The sequence below is a fragment of the Canis lupus genome, chromosome 7 (assembly GCF_003254725.2).
Source record: "Canis lupus dingo isolate Sandy chromosome 7, ASM325472v2, whole genome shotgun sequence".
Taxonomy (NCBI): Eukaryota; Metazoa; Chordata; class Mammalia; order Carnivora; family Canidae; genus Canis; species Canis lupus.
Window position 1 is genome coordinate 63,226,244 of NC_064249.1, and position 16,167 is coordinate 63,242,410.

Sequence of the window (16,167 nt, forward strand, 5' to 3'; positions counted from 1 at the left end):
TTGTGATAGGCTGAGTAATGGCCCCCAAAGTTATCTATATCCCAATCCCTGGAACCTACGAATGTTACCTCATATGTCAAGAGAGACTTGCCAGAGGTGATTGAATTAAGAATCTGGAGAGGAGGGTATTATCCTGGATTATGTAGATGGGTCCTGAATGATGTTACAAATGTCTTAGTAGAAAGAAAGTGGAGGGAGATTTGACTATAGGAGAGAAGATAATGTGACTACAGAGGCAGTGCTTGGGGTGATGCAGCCACAAGCCAAAGAACACGTAGGGCCATAAGGAGCTGGAAGAGGTAAGAAATAGATTCTCCCTCTAGAACCTCAGGAAGACATCAACCTTGATTTCAAAGTTGACACTAGTGAAACCGATTTTGAACTTTTGGCCTCCAGAACTGTAAGAGAATAAATGTGTGTTGTTTTAAGCCATTAATATTGTGGCTATTTGCTATAGCAAATAGGAAACTGATATACCATCATACACATATGGCCTACTCTCAAGAATGAAGCCTCTGTTATGTAGCTACATCCTCCATGTTTTTATATTATTTATTTTAAATATTTTATGTATTTATTTGAGACAGAGAGAGAAAGAGAGAGAGCACAAGCAAGGAGGAGGGTCAGAGGGAGAGGGAGAAGCAGACTCCCTGCTGAGCAGGGACTTGGTTGGGTCTCCATCCCATGTCCCTGAGATCATGACCTGAGCCGAAGGCAGACGCTTAACCAACTGAGCCACCCAGGTGCCCCACCTCCATGGTTTTTTTTTTTTTTTTTTTTTATAAATGGATTACCTATTTTTTCTTTGAAGTAGGTGTGTGGGTAGTGATCTGTCAGATTTGCCTCATGCTAGATCTATATGGCTTGTTAATAACCAATTTTTTTAAAGAAACCCTGGCAAATGAGCCTCCTGAAGTTCAGAAAGTGTTGTGCAAGAGAGAAGTGTTTCGATCAGTCACTCCTGGAGCCCTGAACCAATCAGGTGGTTAGGCTATGCCAAGAGGTCCTTGTGTCCTGTGACAGTGAGCAAACACTGAGCATAATGCATGAGCCATCTGGGTGTCAGTGCTGCTTGGGTGGGGACATGGATGACAGAAAGTCCATGACAGGCATGTCACAGCCCCCCACACTGCCATCTTGAGGCTGAACAGAATGCCATTTTTTCCTGCCTTCACACATATTCCTTAGATTTTTTTCTTTGGTGACATACTCATCTTCAATTCAAAATTGCCCTTGAAATTCACTTAGTTCTGATCGTGTCTTTGTAAACATGCTGGGAGTGGGGACGTACAGTGTGATTTGCCTCAGCCCACATACCCTAGGGATATTCTTGGATCCTCCATTCTTGGAGTGGACACAAATTGTTTTCGTTACATAGGACCAGGAGAATTTGCAAAGTTATCAACAAGAGCGTGGGGTCAGAGGGAAAGAATGAAGCCAAGACAGGGAACTTTAGAAATGTAATCTCATTTAATCCTCATGATTACCCATAAATTAAGGATCCTATGTCAAATTCACAGATAAGCTGAGGACCAGGAAGACTGAAGTTACTTGCTCAGAGTTACCCACTTAAGTGGTAGAGCTGACCTCCAAATCCAGACTGGCTGGATTCCAAGGCTCTTGTTTTTCACCACACAATCCTGAAGGCAGCACAGGTTCCTGAACAGAATGTTCCGGGCATCCTCGCCTCTCAGCTCTCCCCAAAGAGCCCAGCAAAGAGGAGGGGAAATCCATTCAGAATGCTATTCTCAAGTGACCAGAAGAAAGAGCCCTGTTTTGAAGGCAAAGCCTTTTCTTTAAAACTGTACTCTGCTCAGCTCCTTGCTGCAGAGAGGTGTTGGTGCACGGAGAACACGCTCTTGCTCGGGTGCTGGGCCAAATCCACGTGGCATTGCTCCGCTAATAACTCGGCCATGGAGATATGTGATCTTGGGCAGTTGTACGCAAGCATCGGGGCTGCTCCATCTCGCCTTCCCGACTCTGGTTGCCCTCCCCTTCCACCCCACCCTCCACCTGCTCCAGGAGGAGAATGGCCATGCTCAGAGCTCCAGAAGAAAGGAGCAGAATGAAGTCTGGGTCTCTTGGAGGAAAATGTATGTGCTGTCATGTTGACATGGATGACCCAAGATGCAGATCCAAGGACATATCAGAAATTGGTCGACGGTGGTAGAGGAAAGGAACAAAGCCTAAGCTGAGTTTATGAAAGTTTTCCACTAAAGTCAGCAACAGCGTAAATTCAAACCAGGCACAAGGCGCTTGAATCTCCATATGAGTTGTTCATCAAAGGGCTAAAAGAAAGGAAATCTGAGCCGGAGCAGGGTCTGGTCTAAAAGCTTTCAAGTGATTCCTTTCCGTAAGGAAACTATTTCCTTTGTCTGTACATGTTCAGGAAAACTGCTTTTTTGGAAACTGGTTCACTCTCAATTCAGGTCACAATTCTTTAGACCAGTTTAAAAAAATGATATGGAAATATTTACTGTTCTTGATACACACACACACACATACACACACACTCAGTTACAAATATGGGACCTTGTTGACTCATGTTGGAATACATTTAAGTATTTAATCTGGGTTGATTTAAATTAAGTTTAGTAAGGCAGGAGAGTGGGGTGCCTGGGTGGCTCAGTGGTTGAGCGTCTGCCTTTGGCTCAGGTCATGATCCTGGGTCCTGGGATAGAGCCCTGCATCAGGCTCCCCGACAGGGAGCCTGCTTCTCCCTCTGCCTGTGTCTCTACCTCTCTCTCTGTGTGTCTCTCATGAATAAATAAATAAAATCTTAAAAAAAAAAAAAAAAAACAGGGCAGAGAGTGAAGGAACTAGCTAGCACCTTGGATATCCAGACTCTCTGTGACCACGCATGCTGAAAATCAGGGAAATCAGGTGTCATTGTGATGCCTCTGATGTCCTTTAGAAAGAAAGGAGCCCAGAGTTCAAGTCCACACTCATCCTCACAGGGGAGGAGACTGTTTAATTTGACTGGCTGATTAAGAACCAAATGGAAGTGTCAAACCCGACCAGCCAAGGAGCCTCGGCTGTTGCTCTACCACAGGCTTTCTTTCAGTACTTTCTTTAGACAAAGGGCCCCCAAGTTCTTCGTGGCATTCAAAGTCAGTCCAGAAGGGTCTTCCGTCAGCCCCTGGGGTCTTCAGCTCCCTGCCTGGGTTCCCCTAGGACACCCCCTTCCGTGGCAGCCCAGGCAGGAGCCCAGCCAGGTCAGTGGCATGGGCTCACAGTCAGGGCCTTCCTGCTGTGTTTTTCACTGTGAGCCTTCACTTGATTGCATTATTCTCTCTTCTGGTTTTTGTTTCTTTCTCCCCAACCACCCTCCCCTGCCGTCCCCCCTCCTGGGTTTCAAATTTCCTTGTTTTCTCTGTAGTCTAATCGGATTCTTAGAAATTAGAGCTGGAAAGACCTCTCAAACTTGTCTCCTCCATCCCTTGCCAGGGCACGATTGTTCCCTATGGTTAATTTTCCGAAGCTCCAGCCAGGCCTCCTAGAAGGAGTGTCTCTAATCGTGGGGTTCCTACCACTTCCCCTTGAGAGACACCCCCCTCGCCTCGTGGACTTGACTTGTAAGGAATACTTTCCGAATACCCAGCCGTCAAATTTCCTTTCTTTGCTTCCTTGCAGCTCTTCAGCCTCCTCCCCTGGCGGTGGGTTTGGGTTCCTGCGTCCACGGCACCCCCTGCAGGAGACACTTACTGGATATCCATACAGGGAGATGGCTATTTTGTTTTGTTTGTTTTTATTGAAGTTCAATTTGCCAACATATAGTATAATAGCCAGTGCTCATCCCATCAAGTCAAGTGGCTTCTCTTTGGGAGAAATGTGAACCTGATTCTGGATCATCCATCAGTGGACCAAAATTATAAGGTACTCAGTGTAAGAGGTTTTACATTTATATTTGAGATACAGAAACTATAAATGAAAGAAAGTCAAAATTTTGCCTATTTTTTGTCTTTATTTGCATTAACGACTTAATGGGAAATTAGTACTGACCGTCGTCCTTTCTGCTTATTAACAGAGTGTTTAAGCCAGTGATAAAGCACTAGGTGCTGCTGTCTGTTTTCCAGAAACTAGTCCTTACAGTGTTGGGTGCGGAGTATCCGTAAGCCTCCTCGGTGGAACCCCAAACAGTGCTCCCTGTGGACATGGTAAAATGTTCTGGTTGATGACCTGCTCTCAGACGCTACCAAACCTCTAGTGGGATGTGGTTCCCAGTCAGCCTTTCTCCATGAAATGTCCTGGAGTTTTAGAATTAAGAAAATGTCTTAAAATGCATTAATACTAAATATAATAAAGAGATTTATGACTATTTCTGAAGCCCTACTTAAGTAATGTAGGAGCCAAGTCAGGGTTTTGATAGAATGCAACATTCTTGGAAAACTTAGAGACCTGCCGGATTATAAATTTACAATTTCCTTCCTTACTGCGCTGAGGAAAAATACATTAATTGATGAAAAGTTTTGTGCAGCTTCTTTTATTTCTATCACGCTACGCGTGTCGGTTGTGTAATTATAAACCTGCCTTTCTTTGGGTCTCCTTGGGGTAATTGCCAAAAACCTAATAAAGTTTGGGGAGCCCGGAAAATTGCCCAGCCGAATAGAAATACCATTTCAGGGAAACAGCTAACACAGTAAAATCTCCTTCTTTTATAAGTTAATACTCTTCCTTTTTTTGCTTCCTGTCTTAGTTTCACACATTTTGCCTTAGCAGTTACTCTCATTTTGAAAACATCCCTTTCTCAGTAGCTTGGCCCTGACCAACCCAGGTGGGAAAATTTTTTGCTTTTAAATATCTTGTTACACCAACAGTTCTTTTCCCCTTAGCAATAATTTTCATCTTCAAACTCATTTTGGGCGTCGGAGTGATTCCCAGTAAGGGATCCCCAAACACCTAGAGGTCCTGAAGGTAGTAATGGGAGTCTATATATTTTACATATTTCAAAAAGCCTAATGGAAATCACATATTTACTCAGAATAAGGCTGCAGAAGAAATCAGTAAAATGTCTTTGATTTGGTTAGAGTGAGACTAGAAATAGAGCAAGCCTGTGTGCTAAGGACGGACAATTTGTGCGGATGGGAAAGATGTCGCTGTCATCACAGGGATTTGTGTGTGTGACTCTCGGAACTCAAGCTGTTACTCCAGCCCCACTACTTTGTCGAGTAGATTACAATTTTTGAAGGGAATAGTCTGAGGTGGGTGGAGGGGGTGGATCAATTTCTAAAAGGGAGTTCGGAGAGGAGAAAGTCAAGAATGTCCCTCTTCAATGTTCCTTAAGTGGTCGCTCTGTTCTCTAGGCTAGATGCCTTTCCAGAAGAAAGGGAAGTTTTACGAGGAATTCAGTGGGCCTGGGATCTGTCAGAGGATCTCAACTGATTCCCTCCTGGCATTCCTCCTTCCGCTGGGGCAGGAATGTGGTCGGATTCCAGGGGTTTGCAGTTTCTACTCTTGCTCACTGCGGCCTCCACCAGGTTTTCCTCTCCAGGAAACAGAAGAACTTGGCATCATCCATTCCTACAGTCATCGTGGAAGAGGGAGAAGAACCCACATATGCTCAGTGTTTGAATTCCTTGGAATACGATGCTTTGTAAATGCATGTTCTTATTATCCTATAAATCCCCCCAAAAGCGAGAACCCAAAGACAGATACATATAAGGAAATATTGTCTAGAAGGAGCCCTATATATTTGTACATATATACAGGTGCATATATATTTATACACACATAGGCACGTCTCACACACAGGTATGCACGTGCATTATTACACATAATTGTGTACGCACCCACAGACACGCGTACTCTCCCCCACTTTTTGGCCTGATTTATTAATAATTAGTGTTCCATTAAAAAATGAGTTTTACGTGAATCGCACAGGCCTGAAATCGTTTCGGTGGCAGATCGTATTTTACCATTGGGGTTTCAGAAGTCGCTGCAGAGCACAATGCCATCTCCATATTCATATTTCAGATCTGTCAAGACACCCGGATAGTTCATCTGATCACATGGATTTCCATTCCAGGCCTTGAGAGACAAGAAGCGTGGCCATCACAGAGAGCCGGGGCAATTAAACCGAATCAGCGCTCGGGTCTCAGCGGATGTCCTCTGGGTTACCATGGGGGACGCGGGCTGGTATGAGGTTTAATCAGCCACTAACAGCACCTTGCTGGGAACTTCATGGTTGATAAAGGCAGCCGCATCAGACCAAGTAGCTCCTACTTTTTAAAGAGAAAGCAGCCTCTTTTGAAATGTAAAAAAGGCAGGCTTTGTTGCACCGCGCAGGACGGGAGAATCCGAGAGGAGTTGTGGTTTGTTTCCTCCCGCGGTCTCCAGCATTTTTCCTGGGTTTTGATAAAAAAGTGAAAGACGCCCTTTAGGCTGCATTTTTAAAGGCTTCTCCTCTCGCCCACAGCCTGCCCTCCCTTGTGGGTCCCTCTGCGGGGCCCAGTGTTAGGTGGGTCTCTGCATCACCCCTGCCCCTGGGAGGCTGCTTTGTGAGCCACATTGGTCACAGCGTGCCAGGGAGTACCTGAACGCGTGTGCCAAGACAGACAGACAGACAGACAGACAGAGAGGAGGAAACAAGAAAAGAAAAAAAAAGAAAAAGAAAGGCAGAATGAAAAAAAGAAAGACAGGAAGAAAAGAAGGAAGAAAAGAAGGAAGGAGAAAGAGAAAAGAAAAAGGAAAGAAAGAAAAGAAAAGGAAAAAAAAAAGAAAAGAAGAAAGAGAAAGGGAAACACTGTCCAAACGGAGCCCAAGCACACAGGAATGGGGCCTCTTCTGAGGTCTAACTGCTCTGGTCTCTGAGAAGGAGAAGTTATTCTTTGCCTTGGAGTTTCATTTTTCTCTCAACTCTTTACAGACGGTTTTTGTTCCCCCAAAAGATGGGTGGTTGAAGGCCTGATTAAAAGAGATCCTCAAGTGCCTCCAGGTAGGCTGGCCTCCGCATTTATAGTTAAGACCAGGACTTTAAAGAATGAAAGGAGGGTGTTGTCAATAATCCTGTGCGGACAAAAGGCAGAAGCTGGGACTGGTATAGGCCAAGCTATGACATTGGACCCCTCGATCCCCTGGCCGGTTTGCAGGCCCTGGCAGCAGAGTCCACAAGTCCTCACACGTGGCCTCTGTCCTAACCTCGGACGCCCGTCTTGGAGAATCCGAAGCTAAGAGAGTCCACTTAGCAAAAGCATATAGGAATCCCAACTACGGAGATGCAGGATTTGCGATTGAGCAAATAAAGAGACACATTGGCATTTCTTGCATCACTGGAGAGCTCTATTTTCTTTTCCAGAATTACTAAACACTACAGGCAACTCTTTTTTTTCAAAGGTTTATTTATTTGAGAGAGAGAGAGAGTGCATGGGGAGAGAGACAGAGGGAGAGAATGTCAAGCAGACTCTGTGTTGACCGCAGAGCCCGATATGGGGCTTGATCCCAGGACCCTGAGATCAGGACCTGAGCTGAAACCAAGAGTCAGCTGCTTAACTGACTGCGCCACCCAGGAGCCCCACCCAGTGGCCCTTCTTAATACTATCTGCTGCTCTTTCCTCTTCTTTCTCTTCTACACTTAGCAGGCCTGTGTCTCTTGGCCACAGTAACAGAGCTATCCCTCCCCTGCCACTCGCTCCTCCGCAGCTCCTGGGGACCCTCCCAAATACCACATTCAGCCCCTTCCCGCTGCCGGCTAGGGGTTTCAGCCCCTGCCTTCCAATCAGATTTTTTCCAGAGCAGCTGACCCACAGTGACAGTGTTGGGACCCATGATAGTAATAGTCCCTGCTCACCTGCTAACTGTCCTAAAGACCCGAAGCACCTCTGGGGCTGGTGGGGGTCAGGACGGGGCAGGGGTGCAACAGCTTGGCCACTCGCCACCAGCTATGTTACCCCCTCCTCAGTGTTTTTGCCTACAGCTCTGAGAGGCCCAGACAAGGGAAAGATGCCAAAATCCCTTCTCAAGAGCTCTTAGGTACTGTCACAGGGCTGGGGTTTTCCCTCTCCACATTTTAATTCCACTTAATTATCGTATTCCATCTCAAAGGAGATTAAGAGGAAGAAGAGTTAAAGAAGTAGGGGCAACAGGGAGTCTGAGGCGCTGCTGGGGAATATTCCTGGGGTAAAATAACACAGGGTGACAGTTACTCGGAGGCAAAGGGGAGAAGGCGCGGGAGACTGGGGACATGATCGGGATAATGAAATGTTGGTGACACAAAGGTCCAGGAAAGTGGTCAAGTGTCAGAAGGCCCTGGAAGGAAAGAATTCCCTGTTTGCTCCTTGCAAGTCTGTTTTTAAAAGCCGGTTCTTCAAAACTGAAACAAAACTTTGCGTCTGTTGTCACAATTTTTCTCCAGCGTGAGGCATGACAGTATTTAAGCCTTCATTGACACATCCATAATGCCCCAAAGAGAAAGGGGTTAATGGAAAAGGTTGCAAACCTTCCAGTACATGGGGCTTGATGCAGGCGGACGTGTGCGTCCCTGTGTGTGTGTGTGTGTGTGTGTGTGTGTGTGTGTGTGTGTTCATTCCTGGGCTTTTCTTTCCAGGAGATGTTGATGGTGGCTGCACTGTATCTTAACTGTCAAGCTATTTTTTCCTTGCTAGCTTTCATTTGTGTTTTTCTTCACCTTTTGGAGACCCCTTACCTCTCCTCTCTTAAATCTACACTCACCACAGAGCAGACATAATCCCAGATTTTCAGTAAATCAACACTATTTGCTCCCCACTGACTGAGAGAATTTGATACTGACAGACTGTTATACCTAAAAGAAAAATACTGCCATGGCTCCTCTCACATGCTTCGCCTGGAAGGGAGCGCAGGGAGGAGAGAGTGTGGTATCCATTATAAATTAGGCAACACGGGCCCTCGTATTCTTACAGTGTGTTTCATAAAAGTGGGTGCACATGCTCCCCTACCCTCGCTCCCATCTTTGACCAAACGAACCCCCCATACCTGGAGTATTTCCAAATGCAATTAACTCCCTTCAGCAAGGGCACCCGTGATTTATCTGGGCTGTGGCAAGAGTAGAGTCCGCTGCCTGAGACAATGCACGCCCCGTCATGCGTGAGAGAGGCTGACATGTGGGGACTCAGAGGGTCACACGTTGACAATTCCGGCCTCCAACTTATGAAGGCGCCTTCTGGGGAGGGGGTCGAAAGAGTAGTTTTCTTTGTTAGTCATCTCTGCATCTGTGATGCTGGGAGGATTTAGACTCTGTGTCCCTGGGTTGGAATTAATGGACAGAACTGCCTTTAAGGTTTCTGACGCTTCTCAATTTAAATAATCGGGGTGCAAGCTTAGGCCTTAAGTTAGAAGTGACTCCGGGTTGGATATGAGACTTCTGCCAACATGGCCCAGGCTGCCCCATGGAGTGATCCAGCAGCTGCACGCTCATGCTGGAAGGCCGGTGAGGTACCAGGGAGGCACTGTGGAGGCTCCAGAGTGGGCCAAACGCCTCAGGGTGCAATGACTGGTGGCCATAGTTTTCTTGATCTCAACCGTTGCCAAGACCAATGAGCATGGAAGACTGGTTACCGCTTTGAAGAGCTTAGGCAAGAGATTATAAACTGCTTGAGGATGGTTTTTCCAAGGAACAAATGCCCATAGCAATATATACCTGAAGTGTGAGCGGGAAGGGGAAGAAGGGGTTTTTACCATCAGGTATACCCGGGAAGTGATACAAACCTATATTTCCCTTCCTGGAAATTCACAAACCATATTCACTCATTAAAGGCAATGAGAAATCTTTCCAACACAAAGCTAAACGTAGCATTTCCCATAGGACTTCCTACTCTTCACCCTTCAAAACTCCTACTAATACCTCACAGGACCACTTTGGGAATGGCTGCCTCAGGCATCTATCTGTTCCTGGTGCCAGTCACTGCCCGGCACCAAGAAAGCAGTCAGTATGATCCCACAGATATGGATTCAGCCCCAGGCATTGGTCTAGGGCCCGGGGATATCGAAATGACTTAAACAGACAATTCCTATCCAAATGAATCTGCTATTCTAGTCTATTCTTTGTGAGCTCAGGTTGACCACTGAAGGGTCAATACCAGCCCAATCCTTTAGTGTTACAGTGACGGAACTGGAAGCAGTCGGGGCCACACAGGTAAACTGCTGGTGGATGTGACCCAAGATGGGAGTCCCCGGCCACAGTCAGAGGGTTCTTCGGTTTTCTATGACCAGCCTCCGCCATGTAGCATGTCGGGTTCCCAGCCATTGCTACATCCAGCAGCAAGCACTCCATCAGTCTGCTTTGCAGGGCATCAAGCTTTTGTCTGTCAATCCCAGCTCTGTGGCTGCCACAGCGTGTGAGTCAGGAGGTAAAATCACTCATTTTCACTTTACCTTGGTTTCCTAACATGTAGCAAATAGGGATGATTAATAATATTCATCTCCCATTTCATATCCCCTTTGGGAGATGCCAACCTCTCTGTAACACATAATATAGTGCCTGGGCCCTCTGGGCATTCAAGACTATTTAAATTATTTCATAAAAGCAGAATTCCATTCCTCCTATTTCATCCTTTTCAGCCACTATATGTATTTTTTTTTTCCATAAGCAATGTTTCTCTTCTGGTTTCTGTTTTGTTTTCTGAGGGCAAGGTCTGATGAAAGAAAACAATCACCTCTTCCTCTGTGAAGTTAAAAATCCCCCAACTTCTCCTTTGGTGCCCAGCCATACCACTGAGTGTCAGCATGCATCTGTCTCCTTCGCTCATTTTCCTTGGACCCTCTCTGTGTTTTTAGTAATTGATTAGGGGCCCTGCAGAGGTCTCCTCCACACCCTGTGGTCTGTTTCATTTGTGATGACCACACCTCCCTCACAACCCACTGAGATGTCAAAAGCTGCTATTCAGAGACGGGCTGATCAATTGAAGTAGGTTTTGGCTGGGAAGACTCCCATCTTTCCGCCTTTCCTCCCCAGTGCTTGGATCTTCCCGAGATCCTCTTGATCCAGGGAACTTGGCAAGCAGAGAGCTCAAACTCCAAGTGCAGGGAAGTGATGTGGGGGAGGCAAGCCCCTGTCCCAGCTCCCAGCACGTGTAACCTTGCTGAGAAATACTGAACGTGTCAGTCACGGATCAGCTCTCATCCACCCTCGTGCTCCCTTCTTGCTCTACTGGTTAGGGACCTAGGTTCTCCTCAGCCTCTGGGTTGAAGTTTGCTGCTTTGCATAACCCCACCCCCATACCCACCCCTTCCGCTGGATCCAATCACAGGTGCCGATCTATCAGAGGCAATTCTGAGATCCTCTTACCTCCTGTCATCACTGCCACGCATCAGCCAGTGCGCAGTTGTCCGTGTTCTTAGAGGCGAGGCCAAGAGGTGGTAGGGAGAGAGAGAACGCGCTGAGAATTTCCTAACCCATTTAGGAAGCTCTTGAGAATGGGCCCGTGGGAGAAAGGTGCTCAGCTCTGAGTTTTAAGTAAGCTCTCCTAAGATGCCAGATGGTGGTCTTATGCCACGTACTGAATGCCAGACACTCAGAAATTGTGTGGTGACACAAGTGAGTGCATGTAAAGCTGGGGAGATTTTAAATAAGGTCTGTGGACTCTACAAATGTCAGTTCTCAGCCTTTGATGTTAGGCTGTAGTCCTGGAAGATGTCACCAAGGGGGGAAACTGGTTAGAGGGTCCATAAGACCTTTCTGTAGCCTCATTATGACTTCCTGTGAATCTATAATTACTTCTAAAGAAGCATTTTTAAATATTGTGTAGAGAAAATAAGCAAGCATTCCATTCCCAGAAAAGTAGTTTGAAATTCAGGGCCTCCTTATAGAGCCTACCCACTTTTTGGCTCCAATAAGACAGTAACAACCAAAATTTTCTCAATAAACATTTCACTGGGGGTGCACTAAGGTGGCAGGTACCGAGGATATGTTCTAAGCATTGTTTCACACAAATGGTGGAGAATAGTTGCTGGGTGAATGATTGAATGAAGGTGAGAAGAAAGGAAGACCCCATTACACCAACTAGATGGCAGGGGAATTGCAGTCCTCTATTTTTGCCGAAAAATGGCTTAATGGTTTGGAATGGAATGTGGAACCTATACATGTAAGGCAATGGATACATTTGATCATAAAACAGGCCTTTTAACAACAAATCAGTCATGATTATAATGACAGTGGCTGCCTGTCAGTGTTGCAGCCCAAGAGTCAGTATTTTTTATGTCTATAGTCCCACTCTGAAGGGCAGGTAAGAAGTCTAACAATGCAGGGAGTGAGGCCCGCAGATCTTCTACACACAAAATACCTTTGAACTTTTATAAGCATGTGGCTGTTCCTGAGAAATAAAGCAGGCCTGCAAGGCCAGTTCTTTAGTACCTGAAATGGAATGATTTTACTAGAGCAAAATAAAGAACATCACTTTAGGGAAAACCAAGCATCAAGATGACCCAGCCACTTGAGCTCTTTAAGGACCTTGAGTTTCATATTTCCTATCTGCTCCTTCATTCTCTCTCCAGAGGGTAGACATCCTTGCCTGCCCCAACCAGGCTCACCTATTCAATCTCCCCCAGGACAGGAGGACGCCTGACCACCCTTGACAAAGTTGAGAGGAACAGGGTATGGTGGGCACAAGGTGACTCTCTCTCCCATATTCCAGAATGAAATCTGGCCTTGTAGCCCTGCATGCTGTCACCAAACAATTCAAGAGATCTGACACATGGCTCTGTGTGGCTCCAGAAAGCAGATAGGATAGAAAGTTGCAAAGCCTCCTCTGGACAGAGCCTAGGTACAACTAAGGATCCCTAATTATTCCAACTTTTGTAAAACAGAATGAGGGGCTAATCAAGAGGGAAAGTGGTTGCCATTCTAGGGGCATCCCTAATGAAGCCAGATGATCATTTAAGTGATCTGGGGTAGAAGGGTTTGCTGCACAGGATAGAGACTTGAGGGGGACAGTCTGTCCTGACTTTCCCAAGTCCAAGTTCACATGCCTCTGCCAAGTTCAGCAGAGACTACTGAGGAACATGTGGGGCCCAAGCAGTAGCCAAAGCAACAAGTGTTACCCCATCACGTCCACCCTTATCTCCCCAGCAGGGCTCCGGACAATCGCACCAGCAGCCCCTGTCTTCTGCATGTCAGCCCTGGCTCATATGGAGTACACCCTCTTATTGAGCAGAGGTAAGAGGGAGGGAGTGGAGATGAATGAGAAAGAGAGTCCGGGCCAGTCTTCCTGGGTGCTCCCCAGGAATTTCGATTCTTTCTTGGTAGGCAGGCGGGTGAGAAATCACAGACACACAGATCAGTGTTTGGGCAAGGGGACCCATCAAATCCTACAGCATAATAAAAGTTTTCAAAATTTTCTCAGGAAAAGAATTCTAACCTCTCCTCCCAAGTGTAACTCATTCTATCTTGAAAGCTTACTTTGGAAATCATGTCAAATTTTAAATTTGAAGGACACTCATAGTCTCTGAGAGCCTACTTTGTGCGTCACGTGTGGTGGTTATGGTTTTGCATCTTTGGCGCAGCGATATGGATAACTGCTTTAGTGTCTAACAATAATGATTTGTGTTTGGGGGTAGGGTAAGGGGGGGGGAAGACTTTGATTTTAATGTAATAGCTTCGATATTGTGCAATAACTCCAGCAGAATCACTGTTTGAGGACCTCTGACTTTTCCTTGTACAAATGGATAAAGATTTAAGAGCAAAATGACTGGGAAAGTTGGGTTTGGGTTTAATGTAAATAAGACACAAGGTTTTCATGCCCTTCTGCTTTCACTGGGGACTCATTTCCCTAATATAGTCTCGTTGTAAAACAATCCACTCCCGAGGAGGTCAACAGTGAAAAGTTTGTCTTCCGAAATTAGTAATCAAAGAGTGAAAATAATTAATAGAGAAAACAGCACAGTTCCACACTGCGTTCCCATGTAGATGTCTATAGAACAATAAATCAGTGGGGGAAAGAAACAATATAGGCATTTACAATTAGGCCTCATGCATAATGCCCTGGAAGGAGGATTTGTGTTAAAAAAGACAACATCTGCCGCAAGTTGGTTTATAAATAATACAGCTAGATATTCAGGTAATGACATGACAGACGGTCTCTTGTGTCCTTGTCCTTTTGTGTCCAGTGCTGAATGTGTTTACATCCTGCAGCTTATGACATACATGCCTGGCCTGTTTGTGCTCGGGCCAGGAGCTTCTTTCTCTCTTCTCTAGTTAAATGCTTCTTTGCCCAAACCATAGCATTCCACATCGACGACCCAGATATCCAGAGAAATCTGCTCCATTTGGTTTTAATTGATCCCTTACTGTGAGAAGGTAAGCGCCTGAAAGGAGTGTGATCAGATGCATACTCAGCACTCTCATCCATGAACCAATTTCTTTTGTGTTGACACCCAGGCTTGACAAAAAGAGTGATGGTTAAGGTCAAGTGCATGAAAGCTAATTCTAAACAATGATGGATGAGCCAAGGCTTGGACTCTATCTTATCTGGGATGTTGTGCTAAAAGGTTGGGTATTTCCCCCCTTATTTTGAAAAGTCTCCTAATTCTCAAATTAATGAAGTTATCACAGATCCAGTATTTGTGGGGGATCTTTTCTTTTATTATTCAGCTCTTCACCACTCTGCTGACAGCGGTGTGAGTGATGGCCTTCAAGCAGATGATTCTTCTTTGCCATGAAGGAACTGATAAATACTGCCTGTCTCTGCAATAAATTGTGCATGAAATAGTCCATTCTGGTAATCTACAGAGTTATGGTAAGGGAAATGGCATTGTGAGGAAAAGCAGCAAAACTGCAATTAACTGAAACCCAAATTGAACAGAATCCTCAAATAACCTGAACCGTGTTTTTATTTATTACTGTTTGTTTCTATTTATGTTCCATTTTGAGGGCAAGAGTCATAGCAAAATAAGGTGCTATTGGGGACCTAATCAGAAAGTTCATTTTCACAGTATTTAATGGAATTAGTAGACATTTATTTCAAGCTCTGCTACCTGGTAGGGTTTCAGTATTGTACTGTAAGATTTCCTATTAACACCAATGACCCAGAGACCAGGCGGTGCCCAGAATTCTCAAGTAAAACTAAAAATAAGCTTATGATATTCATGCCCCACAAGAAGAAAGCAAATTTGTGTATGGTACGTACCCTTTTCAACAATAAAGATTAAAATAAAAGATTAAAGAAAGAAGATATGTTAAGTTCCAAAGCTCTGGCTTCCGTATGTAAAGAGTTTCACTGCACTTAGAAATATAGTGAAATACAATATATTTCAAAAATAAATTTAAATAAGTCGCTGAGTCAATTTTATGCTAGTTTTTTTTGTTTTGTTTTGTTTTTGTTTTGTTTTTGCCTGGGTGCTGTAGACTGATTGGTTTTATTTTTGAGAGGAGTATTTATTTATTTATTTATTTATTTATTTATTTATTTTCCAGTATTGTTAATTCATGGTGTTCTATTAGTTTCAGATGTACAATATAATGATTCAGGAGTTCTGCACATTACTCAGCGCTCACCAAGATAAGTGTACCCTTGGTCCCCTTCACCTAGTTCACCCATACCTCCACCCACCTCCCCCAGGTAACCACCAGTTTGTTCTCTATAGTTAACAGTCTTTTTTTTGGTTTGTCTCTTTTTCTCTTTGTTCTGTTTCTTGAACTCTATATGTGAATGAAATCATATGGAGTGCTGAGTATGCATCTGATCACACTCATTATTTCACAGATGAACTCTATATGTGAATGAAATCATATGGTGTTTGTCTTTCTCTGACTTGCTTCAATTAACATTATGCTCTCTAGGTCCGTCCATGTTGTTGCAAATGGCAAGATCTCATTCGTTTTTATGGCTGAATAGTATTCTATTATATAATTTATATAACTTCTTTATCCACTCATTTATTGATAGACACTTGCGCTGCTTCCATAATTTGCTATTGTAAATAATGCTTCAATAAATACAAGGGTGCATATATCTTTCCAAATTAGTGTTTTCATACTTTGGGGGTAAATACCAGTAGTGGACCTACTGGATCACATGGTAGTTCTATTTTTAATTTTTTGAGGAAATTCGATGCAATTTTCCACAGTGACTATACTAGTTTGCATTTCAACCAATAGTACACTGTTTTCTTGAAAGAGTTATGGTGCCTTTTCTGTAATATATACATACTCTTTGAGTGTTTTTCTCTAGGATTATGGCAATACACAAATGTTGCTTG